The 23,703-nt window shown below is 41.6% G+C and overlaps 1 pseudogene across 1 annotated transcript; it reads right to left on the bottom strand.

The window, feature by feature from the left end:
* Positions 1-22,951: 22,951 nt before the first annotated feature.
* LOC309378071 (small ribosomal subunit protein uS12 pseudogene) lies at positions 22,952-23,445 on the bottom strand (annotated as a pseudogene). Its single transcript has one exon. The product of its transcript is annotated as a small ribosomal subunit protein uS12 pseudogene (transcript).
* Positions 23,446-23,703: the final 258 nt, after the last annotated feature.

Below are 23,703 nucleotides of genomic sequence, written 5' to 3'. Positions count from 1 at the left end.
TTCAAAGACATTGAAACAGGTTGGCCACTTACATTTTGCTCCCCCTGTCCCAGAAAACAAAATGCATCTCGCAGTGCATCACTGTGGTGAAATATAATGCATTTCTGTTTAAGTTATAGTAATGATCTCTAGGTTTGCTGCTATAGTTATCAGTTAGCATGTGCCAGTTTTATGCAGATCAGTGCCCCTGTTTGGCTTCATTTTGAATGATGCACTCCTTCTTTTATGTTGATATGTAAGTGACCATCCTATAGTCCTCTTTGTCCATTCTTTCCTTCTTACCAGGCCCAAACCAGTCCAGTTCTCCTTCCTGTGAAGCATTTGAGTGGCTGAAAGGATTCTCAGAACAGGGAGAGGTTGTTTAAGCCAGTTACATGGGAAAGCTGTGATTCCTGGGCTCATTTATTTCTATTATTACATCTATATCTCACCTTTCCTCCAAGGAGCTCTGGGTGGTCTACATGGTTCTCCCCCTGTCCATTTTATCCTCACAACACCCCTGTAGGTTAGGCTGAGAGAACGTGACTGGCTTGAGGTCACCCAGTGAGCTTCAAGGCTGAGTTGGGATTTGAAGCCTGGTCTTCCACGGCCTAGTCCAGGGGTCAGCAACCTTTTTCAGCTGTGGGCTGGTCCACATTTTGAAGAAAAAAATGAACGAATTCCTATGCCCCACAAATAACCCAGAGATGCATTTTAAATAAAAGTACACATTTTACTCATGTAAAAACACGCTGATTCCCGGACCATCCATGGGCCAGATTGAGAAGCCAATTGGGCCGTATCCGGCCCCCGGGCCTTAGTTTGGCTACCCCTGGCCTAGTCCAATGCTCCAACCATAATACCACACTGCTTTTGAGGAGACATGAAATATGCTGGTCATCATAGGAAGTTTGTATGGTCTATACAACACTTGAAATAACTTCAATCTCAGCAACCTTCTATTTACTCCTACAGAATTTTCAAGGAACACATTGAAACAAGGATAGTTTTTTTTTTATGTCAGTTGATAACCAGGAAAATATATCAGTATAATTCTCTCCTTTTTTAATGGAAACAAATAAACCTTTAATATCATTTTTGTTTACTCTATCAGAAGCACAGTTTTGGAAGTCATTCAGTAAGGCATCTCTAAAGCAGTGCTGGTTAGCCAGCTCTTTGAAAATGATGCCTTTCCCTTAGCCATATGACTAAAATAATACTCAGTGGCTCCAGTCCGAAGCCTGGTTAATGCATCTGTCCAGAACACATAATTACTTGGTCATAACATTTCCCCGGCCATCAGCCAACAAACCAATCAGCATTTTTCTCAAACTCATGAGAATTTTTGCTGTGTCAAGCTGTTTGATCTTTAGGTAGTAAAAAAAATAAGAGAAGCCCCCCCGAAATATTTTACTTTAACATATTTCCCCCCATGAAAATCACACCTGAAAAGCAACAGCCCTCCCCTCTGGACACAAATGAAACAAAAACATTTATTTTGTGTTGAGCAATAGCTTATATTATAGATTTTTGATACAATTTTGTGATTGGTTGTTTAGAAATTTACAAATAGATTCTTAGCAGATTATACAAAGGTGTTTGGCACCCAATACAAGTTTACTTGGAGGAAATGCAATGGATTTCAATGGAACTTACTCCCATTAGAATCTGTGCAGGATAAGAGCTTTGCATTGCAGTCCAATCCTAGGCACATCTACTCATAAGGAAACCTCTTTGGGTTCAGTGAGGTTTAGTCTCAGGTAAGTGCATATATAGCATTGCAACTTTAATCTCCTATAATGAAATTTACTGAAACACAGTGACTATGCTGTGAGCTGATGCCTAGACATTTTTAGACATTTCCACAGGGCAGGTTTTATCAAAGACATTCAAGCCCATGGTGAGGAAAAACATAATGAAATGTACAAATTTCAGACTAAGTGGGTTGTTGTTTGGACAAGAAATGTCAAGGAAGAGAGAGCCATGAAGACTAAAGGCTAGGTTGTATGGTGTGAGAGTTATCCAGGAGCTATTTAACATAGCACATAGATTTGCTTCCACAAGGTGTAGTGATAATGGTCACTTGGATGGCTTTAAAAGAGAATTATACAAATTCATGGAGGGAGGAAGCTGCTGATGACTACGAACTCCTCTGTTATGGGCAGTATGTCTCTGAATTCCAGTTGCTGGTGTTGCACTTCTGTCCCGTTTGCGGTCACCCCAACGGCTGGCCATTTTGAAAACAGGATGCTGGACCAGATGGGCCTTTGGTCTGATCCAGTAGGGCTCTGCTTAACATTTCATCCTGTTGTTTATCCAGTTATTTTAGGATCTATTAATCCACTTGCTATTCCTGAGTGTTCTCTACACTTTTGGATCCCAGCTTTTTTCAATACTGTGGTTTTGTAACAGGTAAGTGTGCGTAGGATTGTAGCTTTACAGAGCAATCCCACCAAATGTCAACTGAGGCAGGGTTGGGATGGGAGCAGAAGTTGCCTTCTGCTGGCAGGGAATAGATCCACTGATGAAGGCAGCATATTTGCCCTGGAAGCCCCTGGGACACTCACAGAAATCTCAAGGGTAAGTGCTGGAACAGGGCATATTAGGCTATGTTGGGTATAGCCTTGGGTCCAATGGATCCAAAGACCCCTTGTTCTCCCAACATGGCCATTTACTGTACCCCAATCTATGCTGGATGATTAGGCATTTTCTCTCCCATTGGATTCAATGGGATGGAAAATAATAATAAGCATATTTTACTTTCTTGAGCTCCATGATCACTGCAGATGGTGACAGCAGTCATGAAATTAAAAGACGCCTGCTTCTTGGGAGAAAAGCGATGACAAACCTAGACAGCATCTTAAAAAGCAGTGACATCACCTTGCCAACAAAGGTCCATATAGTTAAAGCTATGCTTTTCCCAGTAGTGATGTATGGAAGTGAGAGCTGGACCATAAAGAAGGCTGATCGCCGAAGAATTGATGCTTTTGAATTATGGTGCTGGAGGAGACTCTTGAGAGTCCCATGGACTGCAAGAAGATCAAACCTATCCATTCTTAAGGAAATCAGCCCTGAGTGCTCACTGGAAGGACAGATCATGAAGCTGAGGCTCCACTACTTTGGCCACCTCATGAGAAGAGAAGACTCCCTGGGAAAGACCCTGATGTTGGGAAAGATGGAGGGCACAAGGAGAAGGCGACAACAGAGGACGAGATGGTTGGACAGTGTTCTCGAAGCTACCAACGTGAGTTTGACCAAACTGCAGGAGGCAGTGGAAGACAGGAGTGCCTGCCGTGCTCTGGTCTATGGGGTCACAAAGAATCGGACATGACTAAATGACTAAACAACTAAACAACAACAACAATATTGCCAAGACACAAACAGGGAAGCATTCCTCTGTTCTTACCCTGGCCAGGTTGAGCCAGCAGGATTCTAGAAGTTTTATTGGCTTTGCTCCAGATATCCCCCCCAACACACATACTTTAGGATTGCTCTGCCCAGATTTTAGAGAAAACGGACCTAAATTTGGAATGTAGGTATGCCTTTCAGAACTGTCTTCAGTTTGCTCACTTGCTCTTAAACTTGTTTTTATCCCATTTGGTTTTTAAAGGATTTTACCAATCTGCTACATGTTAGTTGGCTGTGCTGAATTTTTCTTGTTATAAATTTGTATAGCACCCTTTATCTGTAGATCTTGGGGTGGTTTACAACGTAAAATTCCAATATAAAAAAAAAAACCACAAAATATGAATAAGAGCAAGAACAAACCAATAATTCCCCATTCCCACAGAACTCTACATTCTGAAGCAGTCCTACTGAAGTCAGTGGAGCTACTCTGGAATAAATGATTTGGCAACCGCAGAGCCTTTCAGATAATCTAACCTATAAAAGAGCTTTCTTGAAATATTTTTATTTACACTTTAAAAAGATGAAAATTAAATTAAACGTATACTATACCAAGCAGATGTGGCTGAGTGCATGAAATTTACATTCTTTAATGTTGCGGCAGAACAACTAATGAAGAGCAAGCCAAGAAATGATATCATCCATAGACAATGACTAATCTGAAACACTGAAAAAGGGAAGCTAATATGACTAGTGTTATGTGATCTTAAATGAAAGGTCCAAGAAGAGGGCAAAATTACATGGGGCAGAGTTAACTCCATGCTTTGTACTTAAAACAAAATTAGAAATTGTTGTGGATAGAATAAATTTTCATGATCTAGGAAGTAAATGATATGTCTTAATCAGCTTAAAAAAAAGAGTCACACACACACAATTTAATTCATTTATGTACATGACAAATAAATCTTTTAGTCTCCTAGCAACCTATGAGATAGCTTTGCACTATCAGGCTGTATTCAATATTATGTGTTGCATAATTGTGGACATTTGGGTTCTGGTGTTTGTTAACCAAAGTGACCTTCATGATTATCTATTCATTTCGTTCTCTTACAATCTTTCTTTACTGTGTTACATAAGTAATATCTCATATTTAGATTAAGTTTAATTTACTTATCTCAAACTATTGCAAACCATTTCCTTAATTTTTTTAAATGCAAATCAGCAACTATTTCTGCTAGACTGGGATTCTGAACCACATGCAGTGCGGTATGTTGTTTGGGGGCAATGAATACACATTGAATGAATACACACACTGTTACCATAGGGAGGGAGGGTGTCAGTGAACCAGAGGGAACAAGTTTTCCCTCTGGTCTACTCTCCAGGCCTGTCCTGTAAAAGCCGGCTGGTGAAGCTGATTGCCTCTTGGGGTGGAAACCAGCCTAATCTTGGCACAAGGGTAGCACTGCAAGTCAGTGACTGGGCCACCTCAGTCCTGTACAGGGCACAAAACTTAGTTCATGTGAAATCTTATCAGATCACAAGCAAGGTTTCATCATCATGAGATTTGGGTAGCCTGACTCTCTGGCCTCATGGCTGTTCTCCACTGTGGACCACTGCAAATTGTTCCTCCTCTGCCTACATTATCACAAGGGAAAGGAGAATCCTTCATAGGAAATCTAGGGATCCTGTGGTCCTAAAAAAGTTGCCGAACTCTGATTCCCCTCATCATGCCAACTGACCATGCTGGCTGGGGCTGACAGGAGCTGAAGTGCAACATCTGGAGAGCCACAATTTCCCCATTCCTGCTTTTGTCCGGAATGGGGAAACACAACACTTTTGTCAACTGCTGTAGTTAATGTACAAAAAGCACATACCAACCAAAGCTTCTTCCTTAACTTTTGGATTTATTTGTGCTTCTCTGTGTGTGTGATGAAAGAGAACTTATTATGTGATCAGAAATATACATCCATATAAATATTTGGGGACATTTGTTATCACTCACAATATGGAGGAAAAGCAATATCTTAAATCAGCGTTGAAATGCACATTTGGGCCACAAGCTTATGGGTGAGCGATGCATTTTGGATGAACTTTGAACACTGTTTCTGATACTCCATATATCCATCTTTTCATGTGGGAAATCCAAGGAACCACAGGGAATATACATTACGTTCTTTACAATCTAGGCATCTGGCTGCTCTGCATATTATTGCTTCCTTAGTATAACAAGGAAAGTAATGAAAAATGATATAAGGAATATGGATGAAACAGAACCTCTGGAGCTAGGAAATTAAGCATAAATTGAGGGGAGGTAAAATGTTCACTACTCATTTAGGGACTGGTCCAACTCCCATTAACATCCTTGGGGGAAATCCTCAGTCGACTTGGTGGAAGTCACATTATGACAATACAGAAACATATGTGGGACAATTACACGCAGGGAACCGCTACGTGAGCTAGGAAGCTTTCATTTTCCCAGACGTGGGAAGCTCTGCACTTCCACTACACTTGTTAGGAAAATAACTCAGACTAGCTAAACATAATCCCTCCACAGACCATGACTGAGAATGATGGTGGACTCTGAAGCAATGCAAGTAATGCAATTTCCTTAGAAGCACCATAAGGGCTAAGATTGCTTTGGGCTCCCAAAGCTCTCAGAGCAGTTAACTTGAGCTACAGCCTGACTTAGGATATGTGGGAAATATGTCAGAGGGTGTCTACGTGAACATCATTCCACTAGCTTCTACACCAGGGCTGGGGAACTTGGTGAACTCAAGTGCCACCCCCAGGCTTATCTATCTATCCAGAGCCAGTGTGGTGTAGTGGTTAAGAGCAGTAGTCTCGTAATCTGGTGAACCGGGTTCGCTTCCCTGCTGCTCCGCATGCAGCTGCTGGGTGACCTTGGGCCAGTCACACTTCTCTGAAGTCTCTCAGCCCCACTCACCTCACAGAGTGTTTGTTGTGGGGGAGGAAGGGCAAGGGGAATGTTAGTCGCTTTGAGACTCCTCAGGGTAGTGATAAAGTGGGATATCAAACCCAAACTCCTCTATCTGGCCCCCAGAACTCTCCCTCAGCTATACCCCTCACTGTAACCGCTTCACACCCAGGATGCTTTCCACTGAATCATAGAATTGTAGACACAAAGATAACAATTCACATTTGTGTCTTTCCACTTTTGTCTCTGGCCCCACATGTTACTGGCAGACGGGTGTCCACGTTGGTTCATTCCAAGATTCTCAAAATGGTTTTGGTGCGGAACCTCCTTTTCCACCCAGGACCAATCACAGATCTGGAACGGGCAAATTTGGCATGATTGAAAAAGATTGCGATAGCATGCGCTTTCTCAGGATTAATCAAAGACGATTGTATTAAGAGTTGATTTATACGCTAGCACTTGGTCTTGTTTAGTTTGTGGGCCAGGTCAGCTGTTGTTCATCCTAAAACTTTCTGAATGTTTTCTCCTCTGGTTGACGGAAGTCTGCTCTCAGTCAGATTTTCTTTTTTGTTTCTTCTTTAAAAATCTTATTTGGATTGACTTTGTTATGAAGCTGTGAGAATACTCATGCATGACTTATGTTTGTATACAGCAAGAGCAGACAGACTTTTCAGTGGAACCCTTTCATCCTGACCCTTAGAAATGTCTTAAGTGTAACCTTTGAATGAGGGAGAGTAGCATGATGTTCATGCAGAAACCACTTTTGAATGGGACCTAACCTTGTGCCATTTTGGATTTCTCTCTCCAAACAGATATATTTCAGTAAGTGGCCCATTAGCACTGCACAGAGGAAATATCCAGATGATTTTCCTCCCTGGTCTTTTTAAAGCTCTTCAGCATTTGCTAGATAACGCTGGTGTTTGTACTGATATTACAACCACTTCACTAAATTGAAACTCCTCAGCCAATCTCTGCTCCACATCAGTGCCAGCCCTAACCAAGGCAAATGTTCTACATTGTTTATGCAACAGCAATCAACAAGGCCAATTTAGCATGCACTAGAATAAATTATGATAAATTTCCTGCCTGGGGGTAAAGATAAACCAGCCGGCTGATGCAGTGGTTATCTCTTGAAGAACAGGAAATTGATGAACAGACATTTTTTCTCCTCTAGGCTATCACTTAAAAAAAAAAAATCTAGCATTTTCAGGAAAACGATGAGCTGTAAGGCTCCCATGAACTTAAATGGTAAAAATAGATGCTCTTTAAATGATGCTTATCTCCATGTTTGATTTCTTAAAGCATGAGTTTTTTAAAAAAGAAAAAGAAATGTACCGTATTTTTCCATGTATAAGACTAGGTTTCCCCCCTAAAAAATAATGTCAAATATTAGGGGGCATCTTATACACAGATACATCTCCTCCCATTTTCTTAAATCTGAGTCCCCAAAAATAGGGGGCGTCTTAAACATGGGGGCGTCTTATAGATGGAAAAATACGGTACTTATTCTATGCTTTCGAGCCAGCCTCATCCCAAGAGCTTGCCATGTGTAGCACTAATCAAAATAATAATAAAAGTTGCTCAAAATTAACCCTTCCCTGGTCATCAATACATGAATTGACCCCGAGAGAATTCTGCCCTTGAACTGAAGACAACTCAAGACAATATTCATAACAGCTTTGGTCAACCTGAGGTCTGAGAGCTACCTGTGGCCCTAAGCCTAATTTCACATGGGTGAGCGAAGCCTGAAGGGAGACAAGAAGAGTGGGAGTAGAAAAAGCACAGTGGCGGGAGGAGGAACTGAAATGGACGGAGGGATGAACAAAGGGAAAGGGGCAAGGAGGAAATCCTTCTGCAAGTGCTCTGACGAGGCAAGAAGGGATGGTTATACGCAACCCCTTTGGGCTCTGGTCCCACCCTTGATATATATATATATATATATATATATATATATATATATATATATATATATATATATATATATATATATTGTGGAATGTTTCCTACCTCTGGTTTATATTTATCACTTTCTATTATGTGCTTCAGAACACACTAGTACATTATAGTGAAAATTGACTGATATTAGCTATTGTGAATGATTCATTCTCTTTCTCTCTCTCTGAACTAAGTCAATGCTGTTGCTGTTTCTTGTGGTATTTGAAGTAGGAAGTGCCTTCTCTAGGCTTTGGTTTGGGCAGGGGATTGATGTAGAACTATAGGTCTTTGTGTGGTCACTTTGCCTGCCCTTTGTTTCAAGTGCCTTGCAATATAGCTTGAGCGCCGCTTTGTATAGGATTATTCTTTACACAGATAGGATTTCAGTGCGGAGGGGCGGGGAGGTTGTCATGTGTCCATATGACATGTGGAATTCCTCTGTTTCTCTGGTCATGAATACACACACAGAGAGAGAAAAGTATATGTGTTAGGCATAAATGACTTCCCTCATGGGAGTTTGTTATCCCACTCCCGCACCCGGGTTGTTCGAACTCTCTGTGTGATAAAGTGAATAAACAGTGGTTGCAATTTTGTTTTGCTGTAAGCCAGTTCTGGATGTTGTGACTGGATTTTTATTAATATTATATTAGCTTCATTTTATATTATTTGCATTATTTTAGCTTGTTTATTATACATTGCCCCGAGAACTTGTGTTGTGGGATGGCTAACAAATATTAACAATTATTAATATAATTAATTAAACATTTCCATCTGCCAAAGTTGGAGCGAAAATGAGTTGTTTTCAGACGCTTCAGATATGATGATATTACAGAGAGGCTGAAGTAGTGGGAAATCTTTCTTTTCCTTTACTATACTTGCCCCAAATAGAACCATTACCATCTTCCTTAAATCAGGCCCTTAATGTTGTGTAAATTTGCCCTGAAGAAGTTTGGATTTGATATCCCACTTTATCACTACCTGAAGGAGTCTCAAAGTGGCTAACATTCTCCTTTCCCCTCCTCCCCCACAACAAACAGTCTGTGAGGTGAGTGGGGCTGAGAGACTTCAAATAAGTGTGACTGGCCCAAGGTCACCCAGCAGCTGCATGTGGAGGAGCGGGGAATCGAACCCGGTTCACCAGATTATGAGACTACCACTCTTAACCACTACACCACACTGGCTCCCAGTGAAGGTAAAAGGTACTTGTTTAAATTCACCCCCATCTGACAATGGTCTTCAATTAGTGGGTCACAAGCCACTACTAGTTCAGAGCCTGATCCAAGATGAGTTGCAACAGCAGCACTACCAACCATCCAAATACATGAGAACGAATTAAGAAATGTTTCCCCAAATGCATATTTGGATTAATGGTGTGTTTGGGGTCTGGAAAGGCTAAAGACTATGGAACTAGATAATAAGACTGCACTTTATGAGTAGAATTCAATAATATTCAGTAGCTACCTTTGGAATAAATGTTTAGAGAAGTGCTATGTAGATATAATGGAATGGAAACCACAATGGGTGACAAGTTTTGTATTTGTACAAAAAAAAAAGTGAGGAATGCTTTTGCTGGACTGCAACTCCCATCATTTCTTGCCATTGTTCATGCTGACTGTGGCCAATGAGAGTCGGAGTCAGGGCCGGCCCATTCATGAAACAAGGTGCCTGCCTCAAGCGGCAGGATCCACAGGGTACCAGATATGGTCTCCAAGGCATGCATCGCCCACTGCAGCTGCAGTGGCAAGTACAGCTGTGGCTGGTCTCTCATTCTTGTTCCCAAAGCAGATCTTTACTCCCCCTTTGTTTCTGATGTAGATCTTCACTCACCCCTTCTCCCCTGTTGAGGGGTGCGCCATTTTACAGTTTGCCTCAGGTGCCAAAACATATTGGGCCGACTCTGGTTAGAGTCCACAAAATCTGGAGAGCCATAGGTTCCCTACCATTGGTCTTGAATATCTATTTTCTGCTTTCACAGATTGCATTCAATTCTCTTGAGTGAAGGGTGGTTAAGACTACTGATGTGATGCCTTTAGAAGTAACTAAGCCGCAGTTCTTCAAGAGATACCGTATTTTTTGCTCTATAAGACTCACCCCCCCCAAAAAAGTAAGGGGAAATGTGTGTGCGTCTTACGGAGCGAATGTAGGCTGCGCAGCTATCCCAGAAGCCAGAACAGCAAGAGGGATCACTGCTTTCACTGCGCAGCGATCCCTCTTGCTGTTCTGGCTTCTGGGATTCAGAATATTTTTTTTCTTGTTTTCCTCCTCCAAAAACTAGGTGTGTCTTATGGTCTGGTGCGTCTTATAGATGAAAAATACGGTATATGCAAGAGCCTCCCTTTTGTCCCTTGGGATAAAGGAGATTTCTGACATTCTCTGGAGGTCAGACTTTCTGCCTTCGGTTACCTAAGAAGCCCTGAAAGATTGCCGTTACGTACGAAACAGTGAAGACCGGCAGCCACAGCCAAATAGCCCAAGTGAGGTGGGGGTGGAAACAGAGTCTGAAGCTGAAGACAAGGTTCAACTTGTTTCCAATGTCCTGTTTTCCTTTCCTTTCTCCTTCCTGCATTTCACCACAATTTTATTTTCCACATCAAACATAACCCCCCCATTTCCTCTGAAAGTCCTCACATTTTCTGCTGCAGGTAGTTAATGCAACATGCTAACAGAAAGATATAGGAAAATTTACCCTAATCAGCCGCATCACTACCTATGCAAGAAAACAAGACAATTGTGTTACACACCAAAGATTGCACACTTCACACCAGTTAAATTGCCAGGAAAATTGATAAACAGAAATACAGAAATGAAGTGGTTTGGGAATGATGCCTAGAATCTCTGGAATAACTGAGTAGGTGTATGGTGTCTATTTAGCTAGCGCAGAAGCCCTCACAGTCACAGGCATGGGGTGGGCAATGAGTTTTACCATGGAGCCAACTTCTGGCGACGTTAAGAACTCACCATCTTTGGAGGCTGCCGTTCAAAGAAAAGGATGGCCACTAGGTGGCAGTAGAAACCTCTTAAATAGGATTGTAATGGTAAGGCACAGCTGACTCTTCAGTACTAAATCTATGAAACTTTTAATCAAGCAAAAGTTACAGTCTGATTCTATGAATTTTTACTTGGGAGTATGCTCCACTGTGTTCAACGGGGCTTACTCACAGCTCACAGGTAAAATAATAATAATAATAATAATAATAATAATAATAATAATAATAATAATAATAATAATAATATATTATTTATATCCTGCCCATCTGGCTGGGCTTCCCCAGCCACTCTGGGCAGCTTCCAAAAAAATATTAAAATACTATGATACATGAAACATTAAAAGCTTCCCTAAACATAGGGAAGTGAGCATAGGATAGTGGACTTAAACTGCAGTTCTATACACAGTTATCTAAAAGTTCCATTGAACTCAATGGAGCTCACTTCTGAGCAGCCACATATAGGATTGCAGTTAAGCACAGTCAACTCAACAGAAAATAAGTCCATGGCTTAAATGACCAGTGGGTTAGAGCATGGTGCTGATAACATCAAGGTTGCAGGTTCGATCCCCGTCTGGGACAGCTGCATTTTCCTGCATTGCCAGAGGTTGGACTAGATGATCCTCAGGGTCCCTTTCAACTCTTCAAATCTATGATTCTATGATCTCTCACCACTGAAGTCAACTGGTCAAAACCTATCTTGGCACACCTGTCCAAAATCTTAAAATAACATTATTAAAATAATCATTGAAAACTAATAAAAATTACACACACACACACACACACATATAGCATGGTAAATTTTCTATACCAATAGAATTCTATAGATAGACACATATAAATTTGATTTTACGGGGTGGTGACAAAGCAAGCAGACAAGGAGAGTTAGCATATTGAGCAATGTTTTTTTTTCTAAAATTCCATCCAGAGATAGCATTTGACTTCGCAAAGTTTATGTGATTAGCAGTAGGATTAGTATTTCTGTTATCATTATCATTATTTAAAACACACACAGCAGGAGTCAATAGCGAGGGTGCAACCTAAACTAGAACTGGATAAATATACATTATGGCAGGTGTGGGGAACTATGGCCCTCCAAATGTTTCTGGACTCCAATTTCCATCAGCCACAGCAAGAAGCGACAGTGGCCAGGGATTATGGGAACTGGAGTTCAGCAACACTTGGAGGGCCACCTGTATTAAAGGATGAGTTAAAGGGTGATCATTGGTCAAAGGTACAGAAAGGTCACTAGGTAGAACAGGAAGGATAGATCCATGTTATTATTATTTTTTCTTCTGTTCCTCTTAGATAGTTCAGAAATTATGTCACCAATAAAGATTTTATTTCTCAAGAGGCAATGTGGAAATAGGCCTTTGGCACTGCTCTACCTTTCTAACAAGGTGAAAATTCAACACATCCTGTTCTCAGCGGAGAATGCTTCAGTATAGACCAGGTCTGAGGAACTTGAGGCTCTCTAGATGCTGGTAGGCTACAGTTCCCATCAGCCCTGACCACTGGCCATGCTGTCCCCCCACCGTTGGCATAAACACCATTCCGTAGGATAGAACAGCTGGGGGTGTGATCCAAAAAAAGTCTGCCCATTTCAGAATCTTCCTTGCAAAGAAATTCAAAGGGAGTAATTCACAGGTTACGCCTGCAAGTTGCAAAAGAAACGATGAAAGATTTAGGCCATGCTCACATTACCAGTTTATAAACACAGCTAGGCTGTTCTTGTTCTCAAATTGACCTGAAGCTGGGGTTTTTTTGGGGGGGTGCATAAAAAACCCAGAATTTTCTAAGAAATGATGGGATTGATAGGGATTGTGGCTAATGTCATGTGTCCACCACTTCCCAAACCACTCATGGACAGTTATTGAAGATGAATGGTGGAAGATTACAGAGAGGCAGTGACAACCACCTAATAATAATAATAATAATAATAATAATAATAATAATAATAATATATTTATACCCCATCTGGCTGGGTTTCCCCAAGCACTCTGAGCAGCTCCCAACAAAATTAATGATAATAATAATAAGCGATGAAACGTCAGACATTAAAAACTTGGATTGTCCTTAAAGAGGATTGGACAAATTCATGGAGGTTAAAGGTTACTTCCACAATTGAAGATTGTACGCTTCTGATGGAAGCCCTGCTCATGGGCTTCCCATAGGCATCTGGTTAGACACTGTGTGAAAAGGATGCTGAGCTAGAAGGACCACTGGCCTGATCCAGCATGGCTCTTCCTATCTAATTATTTTTATAGGAAATAAGGTAAAGGTAAAGGGACCCCTGACCACTAGGTTCAGTCGTGACTAACTCTGGGGTTGCGGCGCTCATCTCGCTTTATTGGCCGAGGGAGCCGGCGTACAACTTCTGGGTCATGTGGCCAGCATGACTGAGCTACTTCTGGCGAACCAGAGCAGCACATGGAAACGCCGATTACCTTCCCGCAGGAGTGGTACCTATTTATCTACTTGCACTTTGATGTGCTTTCGAACTGCTAGGTTGGCAGGAGCAGGGACTGAGCAACGGGAGCTCACCCCGTCATGAGGATTCGAACCACTGACCTTCTGATCGGCAAGTCCTAGGCTCTGTGGTTTAACCCACAGCACCACCCGCGTCCCAGTTGTGGGAAATGCTGAGGAACAAAATCTATTTCAGATCATTTCCCCTTTTCATTTAGAAAGGGCAGCTATGGTTTCAGCTCCAAAGAAGGAGGATTGATGCCTTTTGCAAACGCATCCTATTTTCCTCTGTCCTGTTCCGGGCTTTGTAGCTAATGAGTCATATGAAGAATACTGATGGAATCTTGTCTCAGTGGAGTCAATGGAAATGTTGCCATTGACATCAATGTATCTTATTTCCAAAGTCACGTAAAAATTGGCTATAAATTCACACTTTAAAAATGTCTGTACAGTCATACCTTGGGTTAAATATGCTTCGGGATGAATATTTTCGGGTTGCGCTCTGCGGCGACCTGGAAGTAATGGAGCATGTTACTTCCGGGTTTTGCTGCTCATGCATGCACAGACGCTCAAAATGACGTCATGTGCGGAAGCAGCAAATCACGACCCGTGCATGCGCAGACGTGGGTTGCGTTCATTTCAGGATGTGGGCAGGGCTCTGGAATGGATCCCATTCACATCCAGAGGTACCACTGTATCACGTTATCCTAAAGATCAAATTAAGCAAAAATCAATGAGGCTACTCAAGAATATGTTTGTGGTCTTTGTGCTTTTCCATGTTCAGTTTGAGCAATTTTTGTATCAGTGTACAGTGGTACCTCGGGTTACATACGCTTCAGGTTACATACGCTTCAGGTTACAGATTCCGCTAACCCAGAAATAGTACCTTGGGTTAAGAACTTTGCTTCAGGATGAGAACAGAAATTGTGCTCCGGCGGCACGGTGGCAGCGGGAGGCCCCATTAGCTAAAGTGGTGCTTCAGGTTAAGAATAGTTGCAGGTTAAGAAAAGACCTCTGGAACGAATTAAGTACTTAACCCGAGGTACCACTATACTTTCTTACAAATATGAAAAGTATTTCAATAGTACATTTTCTGCCTATACCAAAGGCATGACTGATCCTGGTCATTCACTTTTGCCACTGTGGAATAAACCATAGCTAAAATGGAGCTATATGAGTGGCATATGCCTGACTCTGTCTCACTTACCAAGAGATATTCTGTCCTGTCCTTGAAAAGTGGGTGAACTCAGAACCTAGCCTAGGGGAGCTGAGAATATCAATTCTGCAAACCAGCGCCAAATGGAAGTTCTCATCTAGCACCAGAGGCAGATTGAATGATGTTCGCGGTTGCCGCTGCATCAGAGCTTGGCATGAGATATGCTTAGCACAGCCATCCACAATCTGATGTGCTTAGATGTTTTGGACTTTGTCAATGCCACACTGGCTAGGGTGGTGGCAGGTATAGTCTGAAATATTTTTGCATATTATTTCCCTGTATATATGCATTTTAATGCACAATTCACCCCAGTATAAGTATTTTTGTACACACTATGTTACTGGTGCATTGCATTGCACAATTCAGTGAACTGAAAATTTCAAAGGGTGACTATGTTTCAGTTTGAGTACCATTTTGGAAAGTACAAATTAGGTAAGTAAGCCTGTAAATGTGAACGGAATCAATTTTATCCACTACCCCTATCAAAGACAGTACCATAAGCTATTATCTCACCCCAACTTTGCTAGCAGTAGATGTAGCCTCACCCCTATAAGCACAAAGAAATAGTATGTCATCCCAGTATTGGGGGGGGGGGGGACAGAAGCAAGAATCAACATTGTGTCTGTCCAGACACCACCTATGCTGCCAGTCTGGTTCAGGTAAACTCTTATTAGTTTAGAATGAAACCAATTCAAGTGCCTTTTTCTTCTTTGGATCAATGCTTGTATCTTACAGAATTCTAAACAATGTACAAAGTGCATCAGAATGTGGTAAGCTGCCATGATGGCTTAGAAACTATCTCTAGGATCAGAAAGATGCCTTTGAACAGCAGCAGGAGAAGGCTGTTGTCCATGCATTCAAATTGTGGGCCTCTGTGATCTGTCCAAACATCTTGCTGGCTACTGTGGACATGAGATGTTGGGCTAGATGAAACTTTGGTCCAATCCAGCTGGACTTTTCTTCTGGTGCTCTTATGTCCCAAGAGTATCATGGCCCATAAAATTCATATGAGGAACCCAACCTCATTAAATCATATGTCTTCTGACTCTGAATGTACACGTTCAAGCACAAACAATGTCCCTGACAGCACTCTAGCTACTGTAAAGGTCAAAAAAGCAAATATTTTCTCTGGGAATAAAAGACCATTTTGTTGAGACATTCATCAACTGTGGACTCAAAACTACATAAATACTTTTCATTCTAGAATTTGACAGGCCATAATTGGCAGCTTTGGATACTGATGTCTTGAAGAGATACCCCACCCCCGGCACTCCTGGACTCTTACTTCTGGTACAGGAAAACAGGAAACATTTGTACTTCTGAAAGTTACAAGATGTTAATATTGGAAGAGAAACTGTTTAAAATGCTTGTTCTCAAAATAGTCTCCACACCAGAGTGTGAGCTGATGTTTTAGAGACGAGTGAGAGTTATAGTTGGCAAGGATCTCATATCCTTTCATACACTGGATGTATAAAGCTTTGGCATCCCTCTGACAAATAGTTAGTATTGCACTCTGTGTCTACAGAGGAAACACATCATCAGGCAGTGACGTATCTCTATATAAGCACACTCAGACTAAGGCCATCACTCACCTCCCTAAACCCCCAGCAACATAAGACAACAATTTATATTACAGTGAGAATCTGTAATGGACATTGCTTGAGCAGATCTGTTTGATGAGCTGCCTTTGAACAACAGAAACAGATGGAGTGATTCAAACTGTAGGACTTGTTTTGCGCATTTTGTTCATATGTAAAATATTCACTCCACGTCACTTTGGAATTTCCTTGCAGTGAACACCTAGGTATACCCGTGGATTCACTTCAGATACACTCCACAAATAAAACCAACATTTTTGTCATTTTTTTAATACTATCTCATTTTCTTTTTCAAAGATAGGCTGGTTAAGGTGATGTCACTGCCTTCGTTGCATTTACCGGTAATCTTGTTTGGTGAACATTGGCATTATTTGCCAAGACGATTTTGTCGTGAGAAGTGATCCACCTCTCCAATGCTAGAAGGCGGCCAATTCAACCCATTTCAGCTGCTACTAAGCAAGTACCATTGTGTATTCCACTCACTGGTTAGATGTGCCTTTAACATGTTCCTTAGTTAAGCTGGAAGAATTTAAGAAGCTGCTTCACATAATAGAACAGTCACAATGCTGGGACTGCCTTAAACTGCATTCTGTGGCAACTCTCTGTCTGGGCAATAAGCCACTCATCTGCAACAGTTCACGGGCTGGGTGATTTGAATGACTGTGAAGAATGTTGTCCAATCCATGTGCGATAATAGATTGCATGTGGAGACAGCTGTCATCAGTACAATTCAGAGTGACCTCCACTGCATAGCAAAACAAAAGCAAAAAACTACTATGTCTTGAGGATTTTGGCCTTGCTTTCTATTATTATTATTATTATTATTATTATTATTATTATTATTAAAATAAAAATATTGTTATTTATTCATTATTTAATAAGGGTGGTAAAAGGTAAAGTTTGTAAAGGACCTCTGGACAGTTAAGTCCAGTCAAAGGCAACTATGGGGTGTGGCGCTCATCTCACTTTTCAGGCTGAGGGAGCCGGCATTTGTTCACAGACAGCTTTCCAGGTCATGTAACCAGCTTGACAAAACCACTTCTGGTGCAACGGGACACTGTGACGAGTGCCAGAGTGCACGCAAACACCGATTACCTTCCCACCAAAGTGGTACCTATTTATCTACTTGCACTGGGGTGCTTTCAAACTGCTAGAAACTGGGACAGAGCAACAGAAGCTCACCCCGTCACGTGGATTTGAACAGCCAACCTTCTGATCGGCAAGCCCAATAGGCTCAGTGGTTTAGACCACAGTGGTGGAAATCTAAGACACACTCCAAGTAAACCCGTTGAAATCTATGGAGTTACAAAAGTGTACTGATTTCAACAAGAGCTTAACTAATGGAACATACATGCCACCTTTCTGTTAAAAATTCACCTAAAATGAGTTCTCCAAATGCCCACAATCCTAGAACAGTTTCATAACCAAGACAACAAAAGAAAAGCAGCAATTAATGACAAGGGAGTAAACAGAATCAGGCCATCAGGCAGAAGTGTGCTGAAATAAGAAGAAAAAAAGCTTAAATTGCTTGATCCTAACTTTACTTCCGTGAATATGAACAGAGTTCATGGTTTATGGTTTAGAATTTTCACACATCTCCCTTCTGTCTGCTGTTTCTGCGCAACCTGAAAATCTGCTCTTTGATAATGGGAGGGTGGGGCTTGGGAACTGGTTGGGAACTGGTAGGCGGGGCTGCAGAGAGATGGCCTCCTTACATGATCAGAGAAGTAACTTAAGATAGAATGCCAGCAAGGAGGGGGTTAAATGGACCTCCAAGGACAAGAAGTTCCAAAACCTGGATGGTACAGTTGATAAATCCCTTTCCTATGTTTCTTCCTACCAAACCTCAGAAAGAGGCCTCTTCAAATAATCTCAGCGTATGGGAGGAAACAGGCCTTTATTTATCCTTCCTGATCCCAAGACTTTGTAAAACCTTACAAGTGATAACCCGCATTTAGAATTGTATCTAGAAATGGATTGGCAGCCATTGTAAGTGATGTAAAAGAGAAGTTGTGTGCTACCTCACAAAAAAACCTGGCCATATTGCTGACTGTACTAGCTGGGGTTTATAGTAGCTAAACTAGTTTTCAAAGGCGGCAGCATGGAGAGATCCTACTGATTTAACTAAGGCATGTGTGACTGTGCCATCGTGTATGGTCAGGAAAGGAATCCTTTCCAATGTCCAAGAAAAGCTCTATTACTGCTCAATTCTGCTGATGGCATATGCTGTCACTCTGGTAACCGACTACAGAAAAGAGACTACAGAATGCCAAGCAACCCTAGAGATGGGTCACTGTAGGGTCACAATGCTTCTTCTTCCACTAAACAAAGGGACCGCCCTTTGCAATATATCTTTGGAACTGATCTGGGAAAAGGCAATCTGCTGATTTTTTAAGGGGCCTTACACTAATTAGTCAACAGTTATCTTTTTTTAATCTACGTTTACTTTAATTGGGCAATAAAATGTCTTCTGGTCATCCTAGAATTCGTGGGCACCCCCATAGGTCAACCAGGTCCTGCTCACAATGCAATTCTGTACAAATCTTATCAGAGGTGAAGTCCCGTTGGGTTCAATGGGCTATGCAACCGAAAATCTGGAATTTATACAATTATTGGCATTTTGGGGAGGAGCAAAAAAAGAAAAAGAAGAAACAATCCCTGCAAATGTTCGAGGTAGGGAGACTAGCATTAAAAAATATATAAAAAAATCCCCGTTCTAATGAAAACCACATTTTAAAACCCAGGATGGAATTCCTGGAGTCTAATGCTCAAGGCAGGCTGGTCTGGATGAGCCTGATTCGTAGCTGCAACACTGTACTGGGGAGAATGCTTTGAAGATCGTGCACACCCCTGTGATACCAATAAAATAATGTGGTACTGCCAAAATAATGGCCAGATCCTGGAAAGATATTTAGACTGTACAGATGGGAAGGAGTTTATACTAGCTAAACCAGTTAAAAACCTCTCTCTCTCTCTCTCTCTCTCTCTGGAAAGAAAAATCACTGCAGCATATATTCTAGCAGGGAAACTAGCCATAATCTGTTTTAAAACAAATAGATTGTGTACAGCTGTCCTGTGTGCAAGGGGAAAATGATGATTTAATGTTGATTAAGAGAGAAGGCCTTTGAAGTGAGCGGAGCAGGAGCCCACAGAATGTCTTTCGTGATCATTATCAGTCTTTCACCGAAGGCAGACTTGGTGCCAAAAGCTTTTTCTCTAAACTGGTTAAGGTGGATTCGGGAGCGAAGGCTTTGTGTGTTTTAAAAGAGCTTCTCGTTCACAGGCCTCTGATGTCTTATTCTTTTAGTAGCTCTAATGTCTGAGAATAAACAGATGCAGCTTTTTCACTGGTTAACTCCAAAAAAGGGGCAAGGTCCACACAGTTTCGCCTGCATCTTGGCGTTCGTCAGGCTAGCGACTGAGCATGCATCCTGCAATAAAATCAAATCAAAGATGATTTTTTCCCTCCTCTCTCTCTCTCTTACTCGCTATGAGCAGATGTTTTGGTAACAGGAAAAGGACTGAGTTTTCTTTCTTTTCTTTCTTTTTAAAAAGGTCCTTATGTGAATCATTAAATTACATGATGAATATGGGATGACGACAATATGCTTGTAATAGTATTGGTGGACAATGAATGCACGCAAGTGGGTCTAAGGAATCCTTTAATGTCTGTAGATAAGGGTAGTACACAGAGATAATTGTTGGCAGCAAATTGCAGATTTTACACACGTACACAGAATGTATATGAAGAAGTAGAAAGAGCCTGAAATCCCTATTATGTATATTGTCAGTTGTTATAGGATATTGTCATCTGTCAATAATTTGGTGAAAAATACACAAATGCTAGTGAGTAGAGGAAAAAATGCACATAATATTCTTTCTAGTTAAGAGATTTTGGCTGTGATTTTTTCAGCCCTGGGGCTATTTCAGGGTAAATGATTTGACAGTACAAGCACAGAAAAGAGACTCAGGAAAGGAAAAGTGGTGAAGAAAAGGAATTGCATAAATTCACTTGCTGATAACTTAACTAATAGTGTCAAATGATTAAAACATAATGTGAGGCAATCTGGTGTGTTTGTATCTGAGGTGAGATTTTATCCAGGGGATTCTTGGAATTTAGGTCACGTTTTTAGCCATGACATGATGTAACTTTTATTTATTATCTATTAATTCCTTCCACAAGGCCAGTGGAAGTGACGGTATTCCAGCTGAACTATTTAAAATTTTAAAAGATGATGCTGTTAAGGTGCTACACTCAATATGCCAGCAAGTTTGGAAAACTCAGCAGTGGCCAGAAGATTGGAGAAGATCAGTCTACATCCCAATCCCAAAGAAGGGCAGTGCCAAAGAATGCTCCAACTACCGCACAATTGCACTCATTTCACACGCTGGCAAGGTTATGCTTAAAATTCTACAAGGAAGGCTCAAGCAGTATGTGGACCGAGAACTCCCAGAAGTGCAAGCTGGATTTAGAAGAGGCAGAGGAACCAGAGACCAAATTGCAAACATGCGCTGGATTATGGAGAAAGCTAGAGAGTTCCAGAAAGACATCTACTTCTACTTCATTGACTATGCAAAAGCCTTTGACTGTGTCGACCACGGCAAACTATGGCAAGTTCTTAAAGAAATGGGAGTGCCAGATCACCTCATCTGTCTCCTGAGAAATCTCTATGTGGGACAAGAAGCTACAGTTAGAACTGGATATGGAACAACTGATTGGTTCAAAATTGGGAAAGGAGTACGACAAGGCTGTATTTTGTCTCCCTGCTTATTTAACTTATATGCAGAATTCATCATGCGAAAGGCTGGGCTGGATGAATCCCTAGCCGGAATTAAGATTGCCGGAAGAAATATCAACAACCTCAGATATGCAGATGACACAACCTTGATGGCAGAAAGTGAGGAGGAATTAAAGAACCTTTTAATGAGGGTGAAAGAGGAGAGCGCAAAATATGGTCTGAAGCTCAACATCAAAAAAACGAAGATCATGGCCACTGGTCCCATCACCTCCTGGCAAATAGAAGGGGAAGAAATGGAGGTAGTGAGAGATTTTACTTTCTTGGGCTCAATGATCACTGCAGATGGTGACAGCAGCCACGAAATTAAAAGACGCCTGCTTCTTGGGAGAAGGGCAATGACAGGCCTAGACAGCATCTTGAGAAGTAGAGACATCACCTTGCCAACAAAGGTTCGTATAGTTAAAGCTATGGTTTTCCCAGTAGTGATGTATGGAAGTGAGAGCTGGACCATAAAGAAGGCTGATCGCCGAAGAATTGATGCTTTTGAATTATGGTGCTGGAGGAGACTCTTGAGAGTCCCATGGACTGCAAGAAGATCAAACCTCTCCATACTGAAGGAAATCAACCCTGAGTGCTCACTGGAAGGACAGATTGTGAAGCTGAGGCTCCAGTACTTTGGCCACCTCATGAGAAGAGAAGACTCCCTGGAGAAGACCCTGATGTTGGGAAAGATGGAGGGCACAAGGAGAAGGGGGCGACAGAGGACGAGATGGTTGGATAGTGTTTTCGAGGCTACCAGCATGAGTTTGACCAAACTGCGGGAGGCAGTAGAGGACAGAGGTGCCTGGCGTTCTCTGGTCCATGGAGTCACGAAGAGTCGGACACGACTAAACGACTAAACAACAACAACAACAATTCCTCCAAGGAGCTCAAAGTGGTGTGGGTGGTTACCCTCACAAGAACCCTTGGAGGTAAGCTAGGCTGGGAAACTGGCTGGATTCAGTAGTGGCTAGAGCAGCCTTTCTCAGCTCTGCTTCCCTAGATGTTGTTGGGCTACAGCTCCCATCATCCCTGACCAATGGCCATGCTGGCTAGGGATGATGGGAATTGCAGTTCAAGACCATCTGCATTGAGAAAGGCTGAGTTTACCCTTGAACCTAGGACCCTAGCTTCATATCTCCACTCAGCCATGAAGCTGGGTGCACCATCTTGAGCTACTTGGAGGAAATGTGATAAATTAAATAAAAATATGAGTGTTTATTTCCATTTTGAACTGCATATTCACTGTCATTCCCCATTTCCTACCTTCTATAATTTTGAATTTACTGCTGAAATGGATATCTGTCTCTCTTTTTTTTTAGTTTTCTCCTTTTTTAAATAAGCAAGCCCAGCAACATAAGCATCAAGCAAAAAAAGTCATTTAACATTTAGTTATGTCAATACTTAAAAGAAAGTGACACACTGCTGCACAAGTATTAAAGAACTGACTCAATGAATTTTAAAATGTCGCTAATATGTAGACATTCATTTATACCGCTTTCATTTCTGTGGTTCAGAATGGAACCAAATTCTTCTGCAACTGAGGCTGCAATCATATACAGTCTAATTAGAAACCACACTTGTACAGGACCAGTAAGAAAAGCCATGTAAAAGTTAAAACAACCCAATTTGTACAAGAGAGAATTTTGCTGTGAAATTACTTCCATGCTACAAAAAGCTGAACTACTATGAAAAGATTCCTCAGAAACATATTGTCAAATGAGAAGTTTTATTATAGCTGAAAGCAGCATCACAGATATTATTATCTTAGTCTCTCTTTCTTGCCTTTGTACAATGCTAACAGAGAAACATTGACTACTTTAACAACCTTGAAGTGAACACCGGGAATATCACCAACAGTATGCCCTTTTCGACCAAACCCATCAACCAGGACTTCATCATTTTCCTCAATGAAGTTCAGATAACCATCATGAGGAACAAAGGCTGTTATTTTCCTTCTGTGCTTGATGAGCTGAACTCGGACACACTTCCTGATGGCAGAATTTGGCTGCTTAGCTTCAACACCAACTTTCCCCAGGACAATTCTTTTGGCATGGGAAGCTCCCCCAAAAGGGTTGGCTTTCAAAGCAGTACCCAGATGTGCCTTCTTGTATTGTTTGTCATGCCATTTCTGGTCTCAGCAATGACTGCCCAGCTTCTTGGCTGGCCGAAGCCCACAGCACTTGCCCATCTTCCTCCTGCTGCAGCTGTTGCCGGTTCACCTGAAGGAACCTGAGCCTGAATTGGATATCTGAGCTGTACTGGGTTCTGGACCCACACAAGGGTGTGTTGTCCTCTCACATTGCGTAGACTGTTTAGAGTATGCAACTGGTGGTTAAAGTGCCTGGGGAGATCAGGAGTGGAAGTTGCCAAATAGGAGACTTGGAATTGAGCTTGCTGATCTTGTTCTTCTGAGAAGACCCCCATAAGGCAGTGGGAATCCTGCATCTGTTGCCCTAGATGA

The sequence above is a fragment of the Podarcis melisellensis genome (genome assembly GCF_964234715.1).
Source record: "Podarcis melisellensis genome assembly, chromosome: 9".
Taxonomy (NCBI): Eukaryota; Metazoa; Chordata; class Lepidosauria; order Squamata; family Lacertidae; genus Podarcis; species Podarcis melisellensis.
The sequence above is the reverse complement of the archived record's forward strand: the minus strand, read 5'-3'. Positions and strand labels throughout refer to the sequence as shown.